At 31.9% G+C, this 19,310-nt stretch overlaps 1 long non-coding RNA gene across 1 annotated transcript; it reads left to right on the top strand.

The window, feature by feature from the left end:
* Positions 1 to 1,992: 1,992 nt before the first annotated feature.
* LOC127703182 (uncharacterized) lies at positions 1,993 to 18,841 on the top strand. The gene is made up of 3 exons (XR_007982747.1): positions 1,993 to 2,006; positions 3,196 to 3,267; positions 18,768 to 18,841. It is a non-coding gene; the product is annotated as an uncharacterized LOC127703182 (long non-coding RNA).
* The last annotated feature ends 469 nt before the right edge of the window (positions 18,842 to 19,310 follow it).

Consider the following 19,310-nt stretch of genomic DNA (forward strand, 5'->3'; position numbering starts at 1 on the left):
AGCCTGTTTGAACATCTGTAAACTATTGTTGCCTATATTTAAGTTGTTAATCGACTGGCGTCATGATCACACCGTTATCATTATACAATATTTAACAAAACTAGATACATCTTCACATATCAATGATAATAAACAATTTGCATATAATATATTATATATTAATCATAAACATTATATTTTTTTCAGATATTTATACAATAACCAAATAACTACAATACAACAAGGAGCATTTCAACACCTACAAGCGTTATACTACCTGTATGTTTACATTGTTTTGATAATTTATCAAGACGAAAATGAAAACTTAATCTAAACTCAATCAGTGACAAACCATGTTTACTATTATTAATGAATACGATATATTGAAATCTGCCGTCCATAAATGTAACGGTTGTTGCCCCATTTGATTAGACTGAGCAGCATGTATTAATAAGCGAGAATGTTAATACAATTCAAAATGAAAGAGCAAAGAAAACCAAAACTGTGACACATGTTAATGAATTTCAGATAGTATGGTCCATAGGCTGTAAAAGAGATCGACAAAACCTTTGCAAAACCGAAAAACGACTGTCTACAAAACAAAGCATCGACCCAGTGGTTGAAAATAAACTCATCATTGATACCAAGATTACAAAAAAATTATGTGTGAGCAAAATGAACTATGCACAAAAATATGTTGATTATCTACATCATGCAGAGCTCTCATTCCTTGTTATATGATATTGTTAAATAGAGTTTGGTTTTGAAAGCGTTAATTTGATTGCATTCCATTAGTATTAGTGTCATAATTCTAGGTAGACATAGAATAGTGGATACTGAAATTATAATAATTTTTCGATAAGGACAAGAAATTCATTTGCCACACATTTTGCAATCAAGAAAAAATTTTAAATCCATAAGTTACGATACCAATAACGTGTTGTAGCAAATATCACGTAAGTTGTGTTTTACACGATAATACACTGTATTGTATTTGGCCTGGTATAACTTTCTTGATTTGGGCGTTGCTCATAAGTCTATTGCAGACGAAACGAGCGTCTGGTGAACACAATTTAAACTTGGTATATATAATGATTTCATATTAAACAACTCATTTAACAAACTTTGCTTTAAAAGAATTAATAATGATCAAATAGAAAATTTGAAAAAATCTTCCAATGTGGCTTGTTTAAACATCTGTAAACTACTCTTGCCTATATTTAAGTTGTTAACTGTCTGGCGTCATTGCGTCATAGTCACACCAATATCATTATATAATATTAATCAAATATTTATAGATATTCACATACCAATGAATATTTATAGGTTTCATAATGAGTAAGAATTGGATATCGCTTCATATCAACTCAAATTATTTAATTTCAATATAATAATAAACGAGCCTTCGGAGAGTTTATTTTTAATATTTGAATTAAATAACGACAGATGATATCAAGCGATATCCAATTATCACCTATTTCTCTTATGGTAGACACTTTTATTGTGTTGAATTAAAAAATCCTAGAATCATTGATCTAGTCTTTTGTCATATGTCCTGTTCCAGCGTCAAACTTTAACACTAGACATTTTAAAACTTTTTGTACGCTTCAGAATGTAATGAAATATGACAAAAAGAAGATTTTCAGGTGAAAAGTGTAAGTGTTTTGTGTATCGTTGAAGAAATCGCATATGTCCGTTGCCATGGATGAAATGTACATCGTCTTAACCATTGAAAACCATCTATGACCTAATGAATAGCCAATGGAAAGGTCGTGATGCTGGATAAGCCAATCAAATTAAAGCAGCTTTCGTATCACTCTTTCGTATCACACTCCGTGTAGTTTGATAAGAAAAATATCTTTTCAAGGAAGAAATAGATAACAAGCCACAACCATAAGAGAAGAACAATTTCCTTAGTGTAAAATGTATGAAACATTACCATTATTTTGTTTCAGGTATTTGTACAGCAATCAAATTACTTCAATACAGCAAGGATTATTTCAAAACCTAACAGCTATAAACCGTCTGTATGCATACATTTTTACAATATTTATCAAGATGAAAATGAAAACTGAATCTTAACAAAAGCAGTAGTAGACTTGGTTTACTATTATCAATGATTACTATACATGGAGTTCTGTCAGCAAAATGAACCAAACAAAAACATGTTGATTATCTATCTCATGCAGAGCTCTCATTCCTTGTCTTCTTTTGGGATATACTTTCGGTTATATCAGCTTGTTAACGTTTAACACATGTTTAAACTAGGTGTTTGTTATTTTCATATATTTTGTTCTGGAAAATGAATGTAAATAAATTTATTGTCGTAAGGCTAATCTGGCGGAGTAAAATCATGGTTTAGTGCAATTGCTCGGTAAGTTGTTTAATACGGGTTTGGTATTAATAACGATAATCTGATTGCATTCCATGAGTTTTTAATAAGTAGAAGAGTGTTACAAAACTAGGTAGATAAAACATAGTGAATACCGAATTAAGAATTATTCATTGATACGGATAAAGAATGCACTTGCCATACGTTACCAAATAACGTGTTGTCAAAGCCAATTTGACGTTTGTTGCCTTTTACTCAATAATGAATTGAACTATTTTTATTCAAGCGTTGCTGATGAGTCTTTTGCAGATGAAAAACGCGTCTGGCGTCTAAGATTTGAATCCTAATATCTATGACGAGTTTTTATTAAACAACTTATTAAAAACACTTTGTTTTTAAATATTGAAGAATGATCAATTAGTTCATTAGAAAATAATCTGTCAATGAGGTCTGTTTGAACATCTTCAAACTGTTGTTGCCTATCTTGAAAATTGTTAACTGACTGGCGTCATTGTCGCATCAATGTAAATATACAATTTTTATCAAAACTAGATAAATCTTCATATATCAGAAATACAACATACAATTTTCTTAGAGTAATATATGAGATGCGTTGGATAGAATCGACCTTATGTCAATGAATATAAATACCTTTGTTGACTAGTTTCGGGTTCAACAAATTTCTATGTAATGTCTGTAACTTTTTTGTATTGCGTTGATATAAGAAACAAAACACACCACAATTCATCTTTTATTTCGTATTTGAATGATTCAAAAACGATCAAAGTCTTATGCATCTACATGTAAACGTGCATTTGCAGAAGATCAATTTCTGTCAGACACCGCTCATGTATAAAACAGTACCAGGGTTTTTTTTTCTTCAGATATCTGTACAACAATCAAATAACTGCAATACAACAAGGAACATTTCAAGACCTTCCAGCGCTGGACCGTCTGTATGTATACATTGTTTTTATATTTTATCATAAAGAAAAATAAATATAACCAAACTCAATCATTGATAGACTAGGTTTACTATCAATGTTAACGATATATGGAGTTTTTAAGAAGACGAGTGTAACAGTGATAGGCTGACAAGAATATGGGATACGGAAGTTATAATCATTCATTATTCCAAATTTGCCACGCGATTTGCATTCATGACATAGTAAATAAACACATCATATACACTAGGATTTAATCTGTGTATGCCAGATGCGCGTTTTGTGTTAAGAAACACACCAGTGAAACTCGAAAAAAAAATATTAAAAGGCCAAATAAATTAAGAAGTTGAAGAAATCTGAGGACCCAAATTTTCAAATGTGATGCCAAATAAAGCTGAGGTAATCTATTCCTTTAGTAGCAAATCCTTAGTTTTTCGAAAAATTAAAGGTTTTGTAAACAGTCAATTCATAATTATGACAATATCAACAATAGATCATGTGAACACAGAAGTGCTGACTACTAGGCTGATGATCACCTCAAGGAGGAAACCTCAATCAGTAGTGTCATCGACCAAGTGGTAGAAAAAAAATCATTGATGCCAGGATTAAGAAAAACTTAAATCTGAGCAAAATTAACCAAACACAAAACATGTTGATCATCTACCTCATACAGAGCTTTCATTCCTTGACAGAAATCGACCTTATGTCAATGAATATAAATACCTTTGTTAACTAGTTTCGGGTTCAACAAATTTCTATGTAATGTCTGTAACTGTTTTGTATTGAGTTGATATAAGAAACAAAACACACCACAATTCATCTTTTATTTCGTATTTGAATGTTTCAAAAACGAGCAAAGTCTTATGCATGTACATGTAAACGTGCATTTGCAGAAGATCAATTTCTATCAGACACCGCTCATATATAAAACAGTACCAGGGTTTTTTTTTCTTCAGATATCTGTACAACAATCAAATAACTGCAATAGAACAAGGATCATTTCAAGACCTTCCAGCGCTGGACCGTCTGTATGTATACATTGTTTTTATATTTTATCATAAAGAAAGAAAAATTAATATATCCAAACTCAATCATTGATAGACTAGGTTTACTATCAATGTAAACGATATATGGAGTTTTTAAGAAGACGAGTGTAACAGTGATAGGCTGACAAAGAATATGGGATACGGAAGTTATAATCATTCATTATTCCAAATTTGCCACGCGATTTGCATTCATGACATAGTAAATAAACACATCACATACACCAGGATTTAATCTGTGTATGCCAGATGCGCGTTTTGTCTAAAGAAACACACCAGTGAAACTCGAAAAAAAAATATTAAAAGGCCAAATAAATTAAGAAGTTGAAGAAATCTGAGGACCCAAATTTTCGAATTGGATGCCAAATAAAGCTGAGGTAATCTATTCCTTTAGTAGCAAATCCTTAGTTTTTCGAAAAATTAAAGGTTTTGTAAACAGTCAATTCATAATTATGACAATATCAACAATAGTTCATGTGAACACAGAGGTGCTGACTACTAGGCTGATGATCACCTCAGGGAGGAAACCTCAATCAGTAGTGTCATCGACCAAGTGGTAGAAAAAAAATCATTGATGCCAGGATTAAGAAAAACTTAAATTTGAGCAAAATTAACCAAACACAAAACATGTTGATCATCTACCTCATACAGAGCTTTCATTCCTTGTCATTTTTACAATATTTGATCAAGAAGAAAATGAAAACTAAATCTAAACAAAAGCAGTGTCAAACTAGGTTTAGTTTGATCAATGATAACGATATATGGAGTTGTGCTGTCCTCAAACCGTTACGGTTGTTGCCCTAGTTGGTTTGACTGTGTAGCTTATATTAATAAGCGAGAATGTCAAAACAAATTTCAAATCTCAAACAGAAGACCCAAAGATATGACACTTGCTGGTAAATTTGAGATTGTACATAGGTCGTCGAAAATACGACATACCCATGGCAAAAACGAAAAGCTACTGTCTACAAAACATGACATAGTATATAAACATATCACAGACACCAGCGGCTCTTTTCACAAAAAATCTTAAGAGTAAAAATACTCGTAAGTCATACACATTTCAGTATAACTTACGATCAATTGAAATCGTAAGATTTATTGTGAAAAGAGTCGCAAGATTACAATTTTGTACGCCACACGCGCGTTTTGTCTAAAAACAAAACACATTTGACACTCGAATTAAAAATATTAAAAAGGCTAAATAAAGCACGAGGTTGAAGAACACTGACAACCAAGATTTCCGAAATGATCCCAAATAAAACTAAGGTTATCTATTTTTTGTGTATCAAGTCCTTAGTTTTTTTCGAAAATTAAAAGTGTTATAAACAGTCAATTTATAATTATGACTACATCAACAATAATGCATGTCAACACAGAGGCGCTGACTACTATGCTGATGATACACCAGTAAGGAAACCTCCATCAGTGGTGCATCGACTAAGTGGTAGTACCAAAAACGTAAGTCTGAGCAAAATGAACCAAATGAAAACATGTTGATTATCTATTTCATGCAGAGTTCTCATTCCTTGTCTACTTTTGGGATATACTTTAGGTTATATCAGTTTGGCAACGTTTAAACTAGGTGTTTATTATTTTCATATATTTTGTTCGGGAAAATGAATGTAAATAAACTAATTGTCGTAAGGCTAATCTGGCGTTAAAAATCATGGTTTAGTGCAATTGCTTGGTAAATTGTTTTATACGGGTTTGGTATTAATAACGCTAATTTGATTGCATTCCATGAGTATTTAATAAGTAGAAGAGTGTAACAATACTAGGTAGATAAAACATAGTGAATACCGAATTAATAATTATTCATTGATACGGATAAAAAAGGCACTTGCCATACGTTACCAAATAACGTGTTGTCGTAGCCAATTTTACGTTTGTTGCCTTTTACTCAATTATGAATTAAACTTTCTTTATTCAAGCATTGCTGATGAGTCTTTTGCAGATGAAAAACGCGTATGGCGTCCAAGATTTGAATCCTAATATCTATGACGAGTTTATATTAAACAACTTATTAAAAGCACTTTGCTTTCAAATATTGAAGAATGATCATATAGTTCATTAGGAAATAATCTGTCAATGAGGTCTGTTTGAACATCTGTAAACTGTCGTTGCCTATATTGAAAATTGTTAACTGACTGGCGTTATTGGCACATCAATATAAATAATCAATATTTATCAAAACTAGATAAATCTTCATTTATCAGAAACACAAAATCAATATACAATTTTCTTAGTGTAAAAGTAATATATGAGCTGCGTTGGATAGAAATCGACCCTATGTAAATGAATATAAATACCTTTGTTAACTAGTTTCGGGTTTAACAAATTTCTATGCAAAGTCTGTAATTGTTTTGTATTGAGTTGATATAAGAAACAAAACAGACCACATTTCATCTTTTATTTCGTATTTGAATGTTCCAAAAGCAATCAAAGTCTTATGCATGTACATGTAAACGTGCATTTGCAGAAGATCAATTTCTATCAGACACCGCTCCTATATAAAACAGTACCAGGGTTTTTTTCAGATATCTTTACAATAATCAAATAACTGCAATACAACAAGGAACATTTCAAGACTTTCCAGCGCTTGACCGTCTGTATGTATTTTTAGTAGCAACAAACAAAAAAACTATGTCAATTGATATTATATCTGCCCTTGAATTTTTATTTGATAACATTTTTGGAGATTCCGTATTTCGTCAAGTTATCGGAGTTCCAATGGGGACTAACTGTGCACCACTTATTGCAGACCTGTTTTGTATTGTTATGAGTTACAATTTATGACTAAAATCAGCAAAGGCCCATCGAAACAACATCTGATACAAAAATTTAACAATACGTTTAGATATTTGGATGATATATTGGCTCTCAATAATGACGACTTCAGTATGTATACTATAGAAATTTATCCTGTTGAACTTACTTTCAATAAAGCTAATACTAACAATGACCACTGTCCTTTCCTCGATCTTGATATCTATATCATTAACGGGAAGCGTAATACAAAAATTTATGATAAAAGAGATGATTTTTCATTTCCTGTCGTTAATTATCCATTTTTAGATGGTGACGTTCCCTTGTCGCCATCTTATGGTGTTTATATATCTCAACATCGATTCGCTCGTGTATGTAACAACGTATTAGATTTTAGCGAGAGAAATTTGTGTATTACTGAAAAATTATTACACCAGGGTTTTCGATATCATAAACTAGTCAAAACATTTACTAAATTTTATCATCGGTATAAGGACATCATTCGTAAATATAACTCAACATGCAGATATCTTATACGTTCGGGTATTTCACATCCAATCTTTTATGGTAATATTCTTTACAAAGCACAAAAATGTCAGTATTCACCTCAAAAGCTAACAAAACCTTTAAACAGACTTATTAAGAAAGGATATAGTTACGATACTGTTGTCAGGTCATTAAAGATTGCATATTTTGGCTTTAATATTAATTCACTTATAGGGTCTTTGCATCGGAATTAAACACATTTATTCTAAAACCAGTTGTTGGCATGACACGGGTTATGTTCTTCTCATATATTTTATGACGGTATAATACTAAACCCCGAACAGGAGGGATTGTCCCTGATCTTCATATGATGAAGACATAATCTTTTAATCAGTTTAAAAAAGGGACGAAAGATACCAGAGGGACAGTCAAACTCATAGATCGAAAACAAACTGACAACGTCATGGCCAAAAATAAAAAGACAAACAGACAAATAACAATACAGATGACACAACATAGAAAACTAAAGAATTAGCAACACGAACCCCACCAAAAACTGGGGTTGATCTCAGGTGCTCCGGAAGGGTAAGCAGATCCTGTTCCACATGCGGCACCCGTCGTGTTGCTTATGTTATTACAAATCCGGTAAATAGTCTAATTCGGTAAGTCACATTCGTGAAAAGGGAAGGGTATTGTAGTTACGACATATCCGATATCATCTGTGAAACGGTTATTCCATAACGGTCAACCAACTCGTGATGGCGTCCGTAAAATTTACGAAGGGATGACTTTAACTTCACCATTTGGAACTCTTGGTTTAATAGCTTCCTTGTGAGCAGTAATCCTCTATCAAGGAAATCATGATAGGGAACACAAGCCCGGGATTATCGTATCAATTGGGAGATATATACTCCGTATGCAGGCGCTGCTGGAATGTTGCTACATAGAAATGGAAAGTTCACAATTGGGAAGCTGAAAGCATCTCTTTTGTCGTAAAGTTTTGTTTTCAACCGACCCTCATAGTCAATTTCTAGATGTAAGTCAAGATATGAGGCAGACTTAACTGTATCTGTAGTATCCTTTATCTCTAGTTCGATGGGATAGATTCGTTCAACATAGTCACCAAATTTTGTATTATTTAATGAGAGAACATCATCTATATAGCGGAACGTAGAGTTAAAGGATATTACTAACTTGTTATCTCTCTTCCTAAGAAGCTCCTTTAATTGAGGTCTGGAGCTGGCATGTCAGTAACTGCTAATAGTCTGTTGTTATTTATGTATTATTGTCATTTTGGTTTTTTTTCTTTTGTTTCCCATTCTGACATCGGACTCGGACTTCTCTTATACTGAGTTTTACTGTACGTACTGTTGTGCGTTTGTTTTTTCTACATTGGCTAGAGGTATAGGGGGAGGATTGAGGTCTCAAAAAACATGTTTAACCCCGCCGCACTTTTGCGCCTGTCCCAAGTCAGGAGCCTCTGGCCTTTGTTAGTCTTGTATCATTTTTAATTTGAGTTTCCTGTGCATAATTTGGAGTTTAGTATGACGTCCATTATAACTGAACTAGTATACATATTTGTTTAGGGGCCAGCTGAAGGACGCCTTCGGGTGCGGAAGTTTCTCGCTGCATTGAATACCCATTGGTGGCCTTCGGCTATTGTCTGCTCTATGGTCGGGTTGTTGTCTCTTTGACACATTCCCCATTTCCATTCTCAATTTTATTGTTTTTATATTTTATCATGAAGAAAATTAAATATAAATCTAAACTCAATCATTGGTAGACTAGGTTTACTATCAATGTTAACGATATATGGAGTTTTTAAGAAGACGAGTGAAACAATGACAGGTTGACGAAAATGTGGGATACGGAGTTTATAATCATTCATTGATAAGAATAATAAAAAGAATTGCCACACGATTTACAATCATGACATAGTAAACAAATCACAAACATCAGGATTTAAACTGTGTACGCCAGACGCGCGTTTCGTCTAAAATGTCTAAAAACACATCAGTGACATTCGAAACAAAAATGTTAAAAAGGCCAAATTTTCAAGGGGATGCCAAATGATGCTGAGGTAATCTATTCCCTGGGTAGAAAATCTTAGTATCTCGAAAAATTAAAGGTTTTGTAAACATTTGATTTATTATTATGACCATAGCAACTATAGTGCATGTCAACACAGAAATGCTGACAACTACACTGATGATACCCCCATGAATGAAACCTCAATCAGTAGTGTCATCGACCAAGTGTTGATAAATAAACTCATCATTGATACCAGGATAAAAATAAAACTTAAGTCTGAGCAAACTAACCCATACAAAAACTTGTTGATCAACAACCTCATGCAGAGCTCCCATTTCTTGTCTGGCGCACACAATTTTAATCTATGATGATTTTATATTAAACAACTTATTAAACAAACTTTGCTTTGAAAAATTGAAGAATGATCATATATTTCATTACAAAACAATATGTTAAAGTAGCTTGTTTAAACATATGTTAACTGATGTTGCCTCTATTTAAAGTTGTTGATCAACTGGCGTCATGGTCACACCAATATAATTATATAATACTAATCAAAACTAGATAAATATTCACAAATCAATAATAATAAACAATTTCCTTTGTGTAAAATATATGAAACGTTACCATTATTTTGTTTCAGGTTATTGAACAGCAATCAGATAACGACAATACAGCAAGGAGCATTTCAAGACCTACCAGCAGTTACCCGTCTGTGTGTATACATTTTTACAATATTTGATCAAGAAGAAAATGAAAACTAAACCTATACTAAAACAGTGTCAGACTAGATTTACTATTATCAATGATAACGATATATGGAGTTCTGCTGTCCTCAAAAGTAACGGTTGTTGCTCCAGTTGGTTCGACTGTGTAGCTTATATTAATAAGCGAGAATGTCAAAACAAATTTCAAATCTCACACGAAAGAAACGAAAATATGACACATGCTGGTAAACTTGAGGTTGTCCATAGGTCGTCGAAAAAACGACTTAACCATTGAAAAAACGAAAAGTTACTGTCTACAAAACATGACATAGTATCTTAACATATCACAGACACCAGGATTACAATTTTGTACGCCAGACGCGCGTTATGTCAAAAAACAAAACACATTTGACACTCGAATTAAAAATGCTAAAAAGGCTAAATACAGTACGAGGTTTAAAAACGCTGACAACCAAGATCTCCGAAATGGATCCCAAATAAAATTAAGGTATTCTATCTTTTTAGGTATAAAATCCTTAGCTTTTTCGAAAATTAAAAGTGTTATAAACAGTAAATTTATAATTATGACTATATCAACAATAATGCATGTCAACACAGATGTGCTGACTACTATGCTGATGATTAACCCGGAAGAAAATCTCCATCAGTAGTGTCATCGAACAAGTGGTAGTTAAAAAAAACTTAAGTCTGAGCAAAATGAACCAAACAAAAACATGTTGATTATCTACCTCATGCAAAGCTCTCATTCCTTGTCTTCTTATGGGATAAACTTTAGGTTATATCAGCTTGGCAACGTTTAAACTAGGTGTTTATTATTTTCATATATTTTGTTCGGGAAAATTAATGTAAAATATATTAATTGTCGTAAGGCTAATTTGGCGGAGTAAAGTCATGGTTTTGTGCAATTGCTTGGTAAATTGTTTAATACGGGTTTGGTATTAATAACGCTAATTTGATTGCATTCCATAAGTATTTAATAAGTAGAAGAGTGTAACAATACTAGGTAGATAAAACATAGTGAATACCGAATTAATAATTATTCATTGATACGGATAAAAAAAAAACTTGCCATACGTTACCAAATAACGTGTTGTCGTAGCCAATTTTACGTTTGTTGCCTTTTATTCAATAATGAATTGAATTTTTTTATTCAAGCATTGCTGATGAGTCTTCTGCAAAAGAAAAACGCGTCTGTCGTCCAAGATTTGAATCCTAATATCTATGACGAGTTTATATTAAACAACTTATTAAAAACACTTTGCTTTTAAATACTGAAGAATGATCATATAATTCATTAGAAAATAATCTGTCAATGAGGTCTGTTTGAACATCTGTAAACTGTTGTTACCTATATTGAAAATAGTTAACTGACTGGCGTTATTGGCACATCAATATAAATAATCAATATTTTAAAAAATGTAGATAAATCTTCATATATCAGAAACACAAAATCAATATACAATTTTCTTAGTGTAAAAGTAATATATGAGCTGCGTTGGATAGAAATCGACCCTATGTAAATGAATATAAATACCTTTGTTAACTAGTTTCGGGTTCAACAAATTTCTATGCAAAGTCTGTAATTGTCTTGTATTGAGTTGATATAAGAAACAAAACAGACCACAATTCATCTTTCATTTCGTATTTGAATGTTCTAAAAGCAATCAAAGTCTTATGCATGTACATGTAAACGTGCACTTGCAGAAGATCAATTTCTATCAGACATCGCTCATATATAAAACAGTACAAGGGTTTTTTTTCAGATATCTGTACAATAATCAAATAACTACAATACAACAAGGAATATTTCAAGACCTTCCAGCGCTTCACCGTCTGTACGTATACATTGGTTTTATATTATATCATGAAAAAAATTAGATATAAATCTAAACTCAATCATTGGTAGACTAGGTTTACTAACAATGTTTAAAACATATGGAGTTTTTAAGAAAACGAGTGTAAAAATGACAGGCTGACAAAGAATATGGGTTACGGAAGTTATAATCATTCATTATTCAAAATTTGCCATACGATTTGCATTCATGACATAGTAAATAAACACATCACATACACCAGGATTTTTATCTGTGTACGCCACACACACGTTTTGTGAAAAAAAAACACATCAGTGACACTCGAAACAAAAATGTTAAAAAGGCCAAATGAAGTATGAAGTTGAAGAACTCTGAGGACCCAAATTTTCGAAAGGGGTGACAAATAAAGCTGAGGTAATCTATTCCTTTAGTAGAAAATCCTTAGTTTTTCGAAAAATTGAAGGTTTTGTAAACAGTCACATTATAATGATAACCATATCATCAATAGTGCATGTCAACACAGAAGTGTTGACTACTAGGCTGATGATAACCTCAGGGAGGAAACCTCAATCAATAGTTGGATCGACCAAGTGGTAGAAAAAAAAACTCATCATTGATACCAGGATAAAAAAAACTTAAAGCTTAGCAAATAAACCAAACACAAAACATATTGATCATCTACCTCAGGCAGAAATCCCATTCCTTGTTCGGTTTTGGGATATACTTTAGGTTATAACAGCTTGGCAACGTTTAAATTAGGTGTTTTTTATTTCGACATATTTTGTTCGGGAAAATGATTGTAAATACATTGATTGTAGTAAACGTTTTGGTATTTAAGGGACCGGTCAAAATTTCTTGATGCGTGGGACCGGTGCAAAAAGAAAATTGTCTGAAATAATTCTCTTGATCCCATGGTTACTGGCAGAATAAAAATATGCTTGTCCCATGCACTTTACCTAGTAAAAAAGTGTGTGTCCCATGTTAAAGCACAAAAAACATGATCAAAGTTGTGGCTACATTTCATGCTACAATGTATTTGGGTAGCTGAAAAATAATGCTACTATGTGTGAACTGTATCTTAATTGCTGTTATAAAGTAAACAAAACAATACATAAGCATATTTTATTGCCAACACAGGAGCCCAAACAGATGACAATATGTTATTGACTATAATAAATGATACATGCAATATTAAACAATTAACATGTATGGAGTGTATGGTAGAATACATTTTTTCAAAAAAATTGCAGCTTAATTTAGAATCTGACTATTCTAAATTAACAGTGGGTAGGTAAATTCTGCTTTATGGGAGGACAGAATTATATTTGACAATCATGTTTTTTTGTGCAGAAACACTATCCATGAATTCGTTTTTTTTTACATTTGTTAAACAGTTATACATGTAAAATATCTACATTTTTACATATTTTTTTAATTTTATATTAAAGTATTTTTTCATGTTTATTCTGTTCCAAAGTTTTTTGTTGTTGCCTTCACTGTTCTTTAAGGGACTGGTCAATATTTATTGGGGGGTTGGGACCGGTGCAATTCATATTTCTCCCTTAAAAAAAGCTATGTCCTACCCTCTGAATATACCAAAAAAAGTTTCTGTCCTATATGAAATATCTACTAAATAAGTATATGTCCTATCTAATCTATGAATAAATCAAACAGACTATAGTTGTTAAATTCTGTGTCATTTGGTCTCTTGTGGAGAGTTGTCTCATTGGCAATCATACCACATCTTCTTTTTTGTATTTAACTTCATTTTTATCAGATTAACATAGATCACATATAGTAGTCTTTGAATTTGTCTGGAATTTTAAATTATCTCCTCCTTGAAGAAGGCAAATAAGATTCCTTTTCAATTTCACTTTCACTTTCACTGCCACTACTACTACTATTACTACTGTATTCATCATTTAGTATTATTATCATCATTGTCATTATCACTGTCATAACTGTCATAGGCTCTTATTACAAGGTCATCTTCTTCATCACTTTGGATTTGTTCATTATCTACACTACAAACTGCTCAGAGTCTGAAAAGACCAGATTTTGTGCTCACATTTTACTCGACTAGTCTCGACATTGTCTCGACATGTTGATATATATTATATGAATATATCAAAAAGGGATCAAACATTAAAGAAATTATTAAAATTGTCCTTCTGATTAAAGTGGTGAAGTATAAAGCAATACCTCCTGCTTGGGGCAAAAAGATCACACCTACCACAGACTATTAAATTCTAAATAACATTCATTCAAAATTGCAACATCCTGTTAAACTTAAATCGCAAGGCCTTTTGAATTCACTAGATAAGTAGGTAAACGGACAGAAAGTTACAGGACAAAAAGTCACAAATTTGATAGGACAAAAAGTCACAAATTTGATAGGACAAAAAGTCACAAATAATATGTATACACTTGTTTGAATATTTTAGAGAAAGATTTTTAAATATTTACTTTTTATTACATATATTTATTTTACAGTTGAGAAAATTGTTCATTAGACTTGATAAATAAAGATTTATTAAATTTTAATCATGCAAAAGATATATTTCTTGGCACCATGAAGCCGTTTAAGTACCAACCCACTTTGACATTTTGTTTTCATAACAATTATTTGATCATTATAAATACTTTTTTTATATAAATTTTGTTTACAAAGTTGCTTTATATACTAAAGTTCAAGAAAAGTACAAAAATTTTTTTTTTAAATTAGTGTTTTCTTGTTAAAGAAAAATAATCTCAAAACTGAATTGTGACTTTTTGTCCTGTGGCTTTTTGTCTGTGAATTTTTGTCCTGTGACTTTCTGTCCTACATTCGATAAGTAATACACGAGTTTAAGAAAAGTAGGGCTTTCTTTTTAGGTGTAATACCACCATTGATTTTCCCCTATTAGTCTTTGTTAAATTTGCACTTTTCAAAAAATTGTGCAGAATTTATCTTTGTTTCAAATAAAGAAATACTTGGCATGAGTAAAGTTTTATCCTGTCCAGTACTATAGAAAAAAATTCACATAACATTTCATTGCATATAAGAAAATAACCATCACTGGAAGTTAACCAATCAAATTTCCCCCCTTTTTTAACCTGTGTACAAGCTTTAGTAACCATGTAACCTTAAGTTTCCAAAATATTCTATAGAAACCCCAAATAAAGAAATAATGGTGCTTTGAAATACCCAAGATATATGTTTATGACTCAGAAATGTTTTACTGCAATGAAATGTAGGATCAATTACCTACAACTGTCAAATTCAAGGGAATATTTTTTTAGACCTATTTTCGTATGCAACCGGATGTGACGTACTATGATTTGGTGGTATTACACCTTTTACCTGTAAAACACACATGTACTGATGTAATTAAACCTTATTAAAGTGCCTCTTGTATGCCATGTCTTTAAATCTGACAAAAATTTATTTAAATTTGATTAAAATAAATTTTTACTGTAACTTTGGAACACATTTCCTTTTTAAAAGGTTATCAAGGATTGTTATGAAAGTTCTATTATCATGATTATATTAAATTCTTGTTTTAACAAAACAAAGGTGTCATTTTTAAAATTTTATAACTTTTTCAAATCAGCTATCTTTATTATATATTTATCTTACAAAATACCAGGTTGTTTTGTGTTTTGGTGTATTGTGTCAAATTTAAGGACTTAGTTAATAGGTAACTAGAGGCTCTAAAGAGCCTGTGTCGCTCACCTTGGTCTATGTGCATATTAAACAAAGGACACAGATGGATTCATGACAAAATTGTGTTTTGGTGATGGTGATGTGTTTGTAGATCTTACTTTACTGAACATTCTTGCTCCTTACTATTATCTCTATCTATAATGAACTTGGCCCAGTAGTTACAGTGGAAAATATTTTGCAAAAATTTACAAAAATTTACAAAATTTATGAAAATTGTAAAAAATTGACTATAAAGGGCAATAACTCCTTAAGGGGTCAATTGACAGTTTTGGTCATGTTGACTTATTTGTAGATCTTACTTTGCTGTACATTATTGTTGTTTACAGTTTATCTCTATCTATAATAATATTCAAGATAATAACCAAAAGCTGCAAAATTTTCTTAAAATTACCAATTCAAGGGCAGCAACCCAACAACGTGTTGCCTGATTGGTCTGAAAATTTCAGGGCAGATAGATCTTGACCTAATGAACAATTTTATCCTTTTCAGATTTGCTCTCAATGCTTTGGTTTCAGAGATATTAGCCAAAAACTGCTTTTTACCCTATGTACTATTTTTTAGCCATGTCGGCCATCTTGGTTTGCGGGCGGGGTCATCGGACACATTTTTTAAACTGGATACCCTAATGATGATTGTGGACAAGTTTGGTTAAATTTGTCTTAATAGTTTCAGAGGAGAAGATTTTTGTAAAAGATTACAAAAATTTACGAAAAATGGTTAAAAATTGACTATAAAGGGCAATAACTCCTTAAGGGGTCAACTGACCATTTTGGTCAAGTTGACTTATTTGTAGATCTTACTTTGCTGAACATTATTGCTGTTTACAGTTTATCTCTATCTATAATAATATTCAAGATAATAACCAAAAACGGCAAAATTTCCTTAAAATTACCAATTCAGGGGCAGCAACCCAACAACGGGTTGTCCGATTCATCTGAAAATTTCAGGGCAGATAGATCTTGACCTGATAAACAATTTTACCCCGTCAGATTTGCTCTAAATGCTTTGGTTTCAGAGATATAAGCCAAAATCTACATTTTACCCCTATGTTCTATTTTTAGCCATGGCGGCCATCTTGGTTGGTTGGCCGGGTCACCGGACACATTTTTTAAACTAGATACTTGAATGATGATTGTGTTTAAGTTTGGGTGCATTTGGCCCAGTAGTTTCAGAGGAGAAGATTTTTGTAAAAGTTTACGGACGACGGACGACGGACGCCGGACGCAAAGTGATGAGAAAAGCTCACTTGACCTTTCAGGTCAGGTGAGCTAAAAAGGGCTAAAATTTTCAGTTTTGACAAAATTCAGATAGAAACCTATAATTTAAATATTTAAATTTGACAGCAATAAACCAAATTACCAAATAACCTGCTTTTTTTGTAAGATAAAAATATAATGAAGATAGCTGTAGATTTGGATGAAAATTCAAGTTGCTTTGAAATAGTTATAAAATAATTCAAAGTTAACTATCCAAATTTAGTCTGAACTGCAAATTCTAGCTTTTTTGAACTAGATTAATTTAATCCTTAAATTTGACAGCAATACCCCAAACTACATAACGACCTGGGATTCAGTAAGATCAGTATATAACTGAGATAGGTGTATAGTTTGATGAAAATCCAAGTTGATTTGAAAAAGTTATAAAAAAACATTAAAGTGTACTATCTGAATTTAGTCCAAAATGCAAATTCTATCTTTTTTTACCTAGATTAATTTAATCCTTAAATTTGACAGCAACTACATAACGACCAGGGATTCAGTAAGATCAATATATAACTAAGATAGCTGTATAGTTTGATGAAAATCTAATTCTTTAATTTCACAGCAATGAACCAAACTACCAAAAAAAAAACAGGAATTTTGATAGATCTATTTTTAATTTAGTTAGATGGGCTGATTTACACCATATGTTACTTGTTTGTTCCTCAATTAATCTTGTTTATTTTGTTGTAATTTACTTATTTTCTACATTCATACATATGCCATAACAATATTGCTGTCCTATCAGTGCTGAAAACTAAAAAAGTAGAAGTCCTATCAAAAATTAAGTTAAAAAATGTGTGTCCTACTGCGTTTTGCACCGGTCCCAACCCCCCAATAAATATTGACCGGTCCCTAAATCTTGAAAATGAATTTGGTATGTTGTAACTGTTAAATTCACATTGCTAGATGTTCATGATGTTATTTTTGTTTGTTATAGATTTATCAAATATTTTTTTTTTCATATACAGACATTGTTTCAAAAAGTTCATGTCCCATGCTTGCCAATAATGAAAAAACATTGAGTCCCATTCCTGTAAACACTGCAAAAAGTGCTTGTCCCATTACAGTTTGCACCGGTCCCATGCATCAAGAAATTTTGACCGGTCCCTAACGCGGTTTTTTGATTGCGTTCCATTAGTTTTTAATAAGTAGACGAGTGTAACAATGCTAGGGAGGCAATCTATAGCAGATATTTTAGTTGTAATCATTCATTGATAAGGATAACAAAAAATGCATTTACCATACGATACTAAATGGCGTGTTGTCGTGGCCAATTTTACGTTTGTTGTCTTTTACACAATGATATATTGAGCTTTATAACTTTTTTGTGATTTGATCGTTACTGATGAGTCTTTTGTACACGGAACGCGCGTCTGGCGTACACAAACTTAATCTATGATGACTTTATATTAAACAAGTTATTAAACCAATTTGCTTTGAAAAATTGAAGAATGATCATACAGTTCCTTAGAAAACAATTTGTCAATGTAGATTTTTTGATCATCTGTAAACCGCTGTTACCTATATTTAAGGTTTTTGATCGACTAGGTTCAAATTCACACCAATATCATCATATCATATTAATCAAAACTAGATAATAATTCACATATCAGTGATAATAAACAATTTCCCTAGTGTAAAATATATGAAACATTACCATTATTTCGTTTCAGGTATTTGTACAGCAATCAAATAACTTCAATACAGGAAGGAGCATTTCAAGACCTACCAGCGCTAAACTCTCTGTATGTATACATTTTAACAATATTTTATCAAGAGGAAAATGAAAACTTAATCTAATCAAAAGCAGTGTGTCATACTTGGTTTACTATTATCCATGATTACAGTATATGGAGTTCTGTCGTCCTCAAACGTAACGGTTGTTGCCCAAGTTGGTTAGACTGTGTATCATATATTAATAAGCGAAAATTTCAAACCAAATTCAAATCTCAAACTGAAGAAACAAAAATATGACACATGCTGGTAAATTTGAGATTGTCCATAGCATTCATAGGTCGTCGAAAAAACGACAAAACCATGGCAAAAACGAGAAGCAACTGTCTACAAACCATGACATAGTATAAAAAAACATCACAGACTCCAGAATTAAAATTTTGTACGCCAGACGCGCGTTTTGTCCCCCTAAAAAAACACATTAGACACTCGAATTAAAAATGTTAAAAAGGCTAAATGAAGTAAGAAGTTGAAGAACACTG

Source organism: Mytilus californianus, unplaced genomic scaffold, assembly GCF_021869535.1.
Source record: "Mytilus californianus isolate M0D057914Y unplaced genomic scaffold, xbMytCali1.0.p SCAF_5, whole genome shotgun sequence".
In the NCBI taxonomy this organism is placed as follows: Eukaryota; Metazoa; Mollusca; class Bivalvia; order Mytilida; family Mytilidae; genus Mytilus; species Mytilus californianus.